This window comes from Physeter macrocephalus, chromosome 18, assembly GCF_002837175.3.
Source record: "Physeter macrocephalus isolate SW-GA chromosome 18, ASM283717v5, whole genome shotgun sequence".
Lineage (NCBI taxonomy): Eukaryota > Metazoa > Chordata > Mammalia > Artiodactyla > Physeteridae > Physeter > Physeter macrocephalus.
Genome location: NC_041231.1, coordinates 98214142 through 98219942, shown reverse-complemented (window position 1 = coordinate 98219942; position 5801 = coordinate 98214142). Strand labels below are relative to the sequence as shown.

General features: G+C 45.4%; 1 protein-coding gene across 1 annotated transcript in view; it reads left to right on the top strand.

Annotated features, from left to right (window-relative positions):
* The first annotated feature begins 3860 nt into the window (after window positions 1–3860).
* RNF182 (ring finger protein 182) overlaps window positions 3861–5801 on the top strand; it is a 59956-nt gene continuing 58015 nt past the window's right edge. The window contains exon 1 of the mRNA XM_055079953.1: window positions 3861–3956. The gene's annotated coding sequence lies outside the window, so the exon portion shown is untranslated. The remainder of the gene's footprint in view (window positions 3957–5801) is intronic.

The window sequence follows — 5801 nt, the reverse complement described above, 5'->3', positions numbered from 1 at the left end:
AAAACATATTTGAGCTCAAGCTCTCAAATAATTTAAGGAAATTTCTTAGTGTGTAGTGTTTAAGAGTCTAGTAATTTGGCTACTAAATAACTGTGTGACCTTGGACAGAGTGTGTAATAAAGATTAGCTATTATTATGATTTATAATTGAAAAAGAAATAAGGACTCGGGTAGACAAATTCCAAATTATAGAACAGGAAAATTTTTATATAAATGCTTCAGTCGAGATATATTGTTTATTTTACATATTAGGGATTTGATGATAATATATAGAATGTATATTATCTTGAGGATGTTGCATTTTGTTAAACATGGAAATTTTATCTTTTATCAAAATGAAATTATTATGAATGTTGATGTAATTGAAAATTTTCATTTATTTTCCTATTTTAAAATGGATCAAAATATCTTTGATTTTGATAATAATTTTATAACCAGTTCAGGAGTGAGGAGAATTAAAATTTGATGGCTCAGCCACAGTGCCAATCAGTTTATTTAAAGGAAGATGAAAAGATTTGTTATGACTAACCAGACAAATAAAGACTAACCAGAATTGAATGTTAACAGAATAAGTGACAGATTTGACAAAGTATAATAAAAATAATAGTTAAAATTTATTCAGCATTGTATATGATCAGGCATCATAATTAGAATTTTTCATACATTCATTTATCTCATTCTCAGAACAACTCAACGAGGTAAGTACCATTACGACGCCCATTTAGCAGATGTGGAAACTGAGGACCAGATGTATTAAACTGCTTGCCTGGGTCATGTAGCTAATAAACAGTAGAGCTGGGATTCAGGCCCAGGTAATCGAACTTTAGTGTCTGTGGTAAAATCTTTCTAAACTATAAGCAGATGAGCTACTATTTGTCTATGACATTTTTCTATAAGTTTAACATTTTCAATCGGTTGAAAACATTTAACATAAATTGCTATCTTATGGCACATGTATGAATTGGAAAGCATTAATGAGGTAGTTATATTTTGTTTTAACCAAAAGTTAGCTTTGGGTTTCCTGATGATTTTTAGCATAAACACTAGTTCTAAAACGGAGCTGTCCAATGTGTCACATATGTAATTTAAAAGTTTTTAGTAAGCATGTTAAAGTGAAAAGAAACTGTAAAAATTTTATTAATATATTTTATTTAACCCAATATATTAAAAATATTACTTCACCATGTGATCAATATAAGGATTATTAATGAGATATTATATTTTTGGGGGGTTATTGTTCCAAGTCTTTGAAATCTTGTGTGTATTTTGCACTTACTGAACATGTCAGTTTGGACTGGCCCCATTTCAAGTGTTAAATACCCACATGGGGCTAGTGGCTACTGAATTGGATGGTGCACCTCTAGAAGATCTTTTTAGGAAAGTAAATTCATTATTTTACATATTTCAAAAATGGTGAGAATAAGAAAGGCCAGTCATGCATCCATACAATAATTTTCTCAGCTGTACTACCTTCATTTCCAACTTAACTCATTGGATTAATGGCTGCCACTTAACTTGTTCAAATGATATCTCCTGGCAGATAAGGTGACAAATTTTAAATGGATGGTTTCCTTACAATCTTGTAATTTTGTCTGAGAGCTAGAATGGGGTAGACCTTAAGATAAAACTAAATCTCCTTGAGAAAAGCGAATGTCTACAAGAATACCTCACAGAATAAGGGAGAACCAGGTCACGAAGGAATTCACTACGTGTGGGCCCAACGTGGGCATTCCCAAGCCTTCAGCATCCGGGGTTAGGGGTGGCCAACTCAAAAGCTATTCCCTGCTCTGTATTTAGTTCTCAACCAGGCAGCAATGCATAGGTCAACAAACACTTATTAAGGGTCTTTTGATTCTTCATTGAAAAATTACTAATACTTGTTCACTGAAAAAAAAATCAGACCAAATCGAATTGCATATAATTCTTCAATTCTTAAACTGTAGTTTCAGAGGTAACCACTATTAACAATTAGGTGTGTATTTCCCCAGACCTTTATATATATGTCTATGTCTATGTTTCTATCTACCTAGAAATTTCTGTACAGAATGGGATGACCCCATTTATATTGTTCTGAAGCCCCTCTTTTCTATTTAATAAGAAATCAGTATCTTTTAATGTATTTTATATATTTTGTTCTTTTTAATGGCTGCATAGTATTACACGGTATGAGTGTGCCAAATTTATTTAAGCACATCACTACTGATGGACATACAAGTTGTTTCAAATTCTTGCTATTACGTAATTGCTGCAATGCACACCATTGTACATCTATCGTTATACACTTGTGTATTTCTGCATGACAAATTTCTGAGAATCGGGATAGCTGGGTGAAAGGGATGTACATTTAAAATTTTGCCAAATACTATCAAACTGCTTTTCAGCCTGTGGGAAAGACCTCGTCGCTTGACTTCATCTGGAAGTACCAGTGTTCCTAGTACAGGAAAATGGCCAACCGTTCTCAGGAACAAGCTGTTTCTATTCTCCACCATAAAATGAATCTTCTATTTTCATTAATTAATATGTGTAGTTTCAATTGGTAATAACATTGTGCTGCTTTATGTCTTCTCAGATAGGTAGCAAACCCAGAAAACATCAGCTACCCTGGGGTTTTGTTATAAGTTATTGACATTCCTTTGGTGATTTCACAAGTGCCAGAAAATAAATGCCATGCTCCCTGGGGTCTAAACGAGGACGTTGTACATTTTGGGTTCAGTAACTGGTCTTTCAAGAAAACATAGTATGGGGTGATGACTCACCCCGTGGTAGCTGTCCTCCAGCTCTGTCCTTTGGAGGAAGCATTACGGTGGGTGTGCTAGTACTTTTCCCTCCCTCACCAAGAATTTCCCTAGGAGAGGATGCCTAGCATGTGCCAAGGTTGGCCTCACCCTTATCTTCTACCGAGCACGGTGGCCTGCAGTGCACGGTCCCGGCTTGGCACAGGGAAAGCCAGCGCTCGAGGTAGACGCTTAGCAGTCACCGCCAGGAGCTGAGCCGTGGCAGCAGCAAGAGATTCACAATGCAGCCTCAAAGTCGAGTTTTAGCGTGTGAGGTTACAAGCGTATCCTGTGTTTACGAGAAAAACTGAAGCCCCCTTCCCTCTCTTTCCTCCTGGAGCCCTCCACCCGATTTGGGTGCAGTGAGCCCAGACCCAATGAGGCGAAGCTTGGTAAGAGAGGGAGGAGGCGGCGGCGGCACGTGCGTCTTGGCAGCTCCGAGGTGGCGGCGGCAGCGGCCACAGGAGCACCAGGACCAGTTGCTGCTCGCTTCGTCAGTTTGCACTGCTTTCTTCTCTCTTCAGTGAATTTCCATTTTGAGGGTACAGCTCCAAAGCAGAAAGGTGTGGAGGGGGCTTTGGAATGTCCAGTGTGGGAAGCCAAAGGGGGTGCCCACTACGAGGCAAAGAGGAATTGGCTCTGGCCCCCCTTCCCTTCTTGCTGGGGCGAGACCGACGCTTTGGCGACGGAGCCTGAGAGAGGGGTGTGTTTGTGGTGGTGGCGGCTCCTTGGGGGTCCTTGTCCCCTCGGAGCAGCCAGACTGCTGAGGAGAAGGGCAGGGGTCCCGGCGGCGGCCCGGCGGGTCCTAGACCCCGGGCGCCGGGGGGTCCCCACTGGGCCTGGGGGCCCCGGCGGTTGCCATGGTGACGCAGGGTCGGTGGCTCCGCGCAGTGGAAACAAAGCCGCTCGCCTGCCCGCCGGCTCCTCGCCCGAGCTCCTCCTCCGCCGGCGCCGCCCTCCCCTCCCAGGCGCCGTCGCCGCCGCCGCCGGAGCGGCTCCCGGCCCCGCGCCCGCCGCTCGCCTGCCCGCCGGCCCCTCGCCCGAGCCCCTCCTCCGCCGGCGCCGCCCTCCCCTCCCAGGCGCCGTCGCCGCCGCCGCCGGAGCGGCTCCCGGCCCCGCGCCCGCCGCCGCCGCCGCCGCCGCCGCCACCGCCACCGCCACGGCCGCCGCAGCCGCGGGCCAGGTAAGACGAGCGCGCCCGCCGCGCGGAGGGCTCCGGCCGGGCGACGGGGGTTGGGGTCCGTCCGCCCGCTGCGGGGAGCGGGCGCCGGGGCCCGGCTGCACCGGAGCCCCCGAGGGGCGCGTCCCCACGGAGACGGTCTCCCCGGCCGCCCCGCAACCTCGGAGGGCGCCCGGGGCACGGCGGCGGCGGCGGGCGGCAAACTTCGCGGTCGGCGCAGGGTCCGAGGCTCCTCCCGGCGCGACGGCCCTGCCGGTCCCGGCTCCGCTCGACGGCGTACGGGGCGCGGGGCTGCCCGGAGACGGCCCGGCGCGCGGGTGAGGCTGTGCGGAGAGCCGGGGGTGGTACCTGCCTGCGTTATCCTCTCTCTCTCTCTCCCCCTCCCTCTCGGCGTGTTATCGAGGCTTATAGAAAAAAAAAAAAAGATATGAAAATATTTACCTCTGGACTTTCATGTTTCCTAGTTGATTCTCTTTGAGGACGGGATGATGCTAGGGTCTCCAAGGGAACAAACGAGACTTTTTTTTTTTAAACAATCTCTGAAAAGTGAGCCCAGGCTTCCATGCCTAGGACGGGAGCATTTTGAGGTGCTTTTGAAGTTCGTTTGGATTTTGAACATAACCGCCTTTATCTTTGGAAGATGTAACTAAATGGGAAAGGTAGCCCGGGTTTCCCATCCAGCAATACCAACGTTAATAGGATCAATACTTTGTAGATTAGATACTTGGCACCGATGTCATTGCTGCTGTTTCTGGAAGGTATTGTGTTCGTGCTTTAAGGAACTGGAAAATGCCTTGCGTTTCTATGTGTGAGGAAGCAAACCAAAGCACCTCTGAGGGCAGGTATCTGGGCGGTGTTTGCATCTGTTTATGAGTGTGATGAAGAGGGTTACGATGGCATTGCTAAGGGCATTCGGGTACTGGATGGGGAATTGCTCAAGTTATGGGTAACCTCCTCTTTTCTCAACGGCCCCAAGCCTCGCCATCATTTCGTGATATTTAGTTTGTTGCAGACACAAAGAATGGATTAAAAATAGGATTGTGAAGACTGTTTTGTAGCTACTTAGGTATCATCTTAGGTGTACTCATGTGAAAGACGGAAAACACTTTTCATTTTTAGAAATATAGTTGATCAATTCAGAAGGAAATAATGTATTTGTTAATATTTTTTAAATTGGGGAGAAATGTCACATTGATAACTGGAAAATAATTCAACTTATTAAATTGTATACCCAACTTAGTAAAATAATTTATAAGTTGGGAAGAGGTCAGTTAGAGAACATTATATGGAAAGCAAGAAATTGTATTTTTGCTAAAAGATATTTAACAAGAAGAAATCATTGGCAGTGATCATTTTGAATTGCGGTTAAGTTGATTAGAATTACGGATGTTAAAGCTACTTGAGGTGTCAGACATAAAGTGGTATTCCTCTTCCCTCTTTTGGGATTTCAACACCTGTTAGCTAGCTGATTACTAGGTTTCTAAGTCTGTTCATATTTGCTAGTAATTTTTAAAAAAAATTTATTTATTATTTTTGGCTGCGTTGGGTCTTCGTTGCTAGGAACGGGCTTTCTCTAGTTGCGGCAAGCGGGAGCTACTCTTCGTTGTGGTGCAAGGGCTTCTCACTGCAGTGGCTTCTCTTGTTGTGGAGCACGGGCTCTAGGCACGCGGGCTTCAGCAGTGTGGCACGCGGGCTCAGTAGTTGTGGCTCGTGGGCTCTAGAGTGCAGGCTCAGTAGTTGTGGCACACGGGTTTAGTTGCTTCACGGCATGTGGGATCTTCCCGGACCAGGGATCGAACCCGTGTCCCCTGCACTGGCAGATGGATTCTTTTTTTTTTTTTTTTTTTT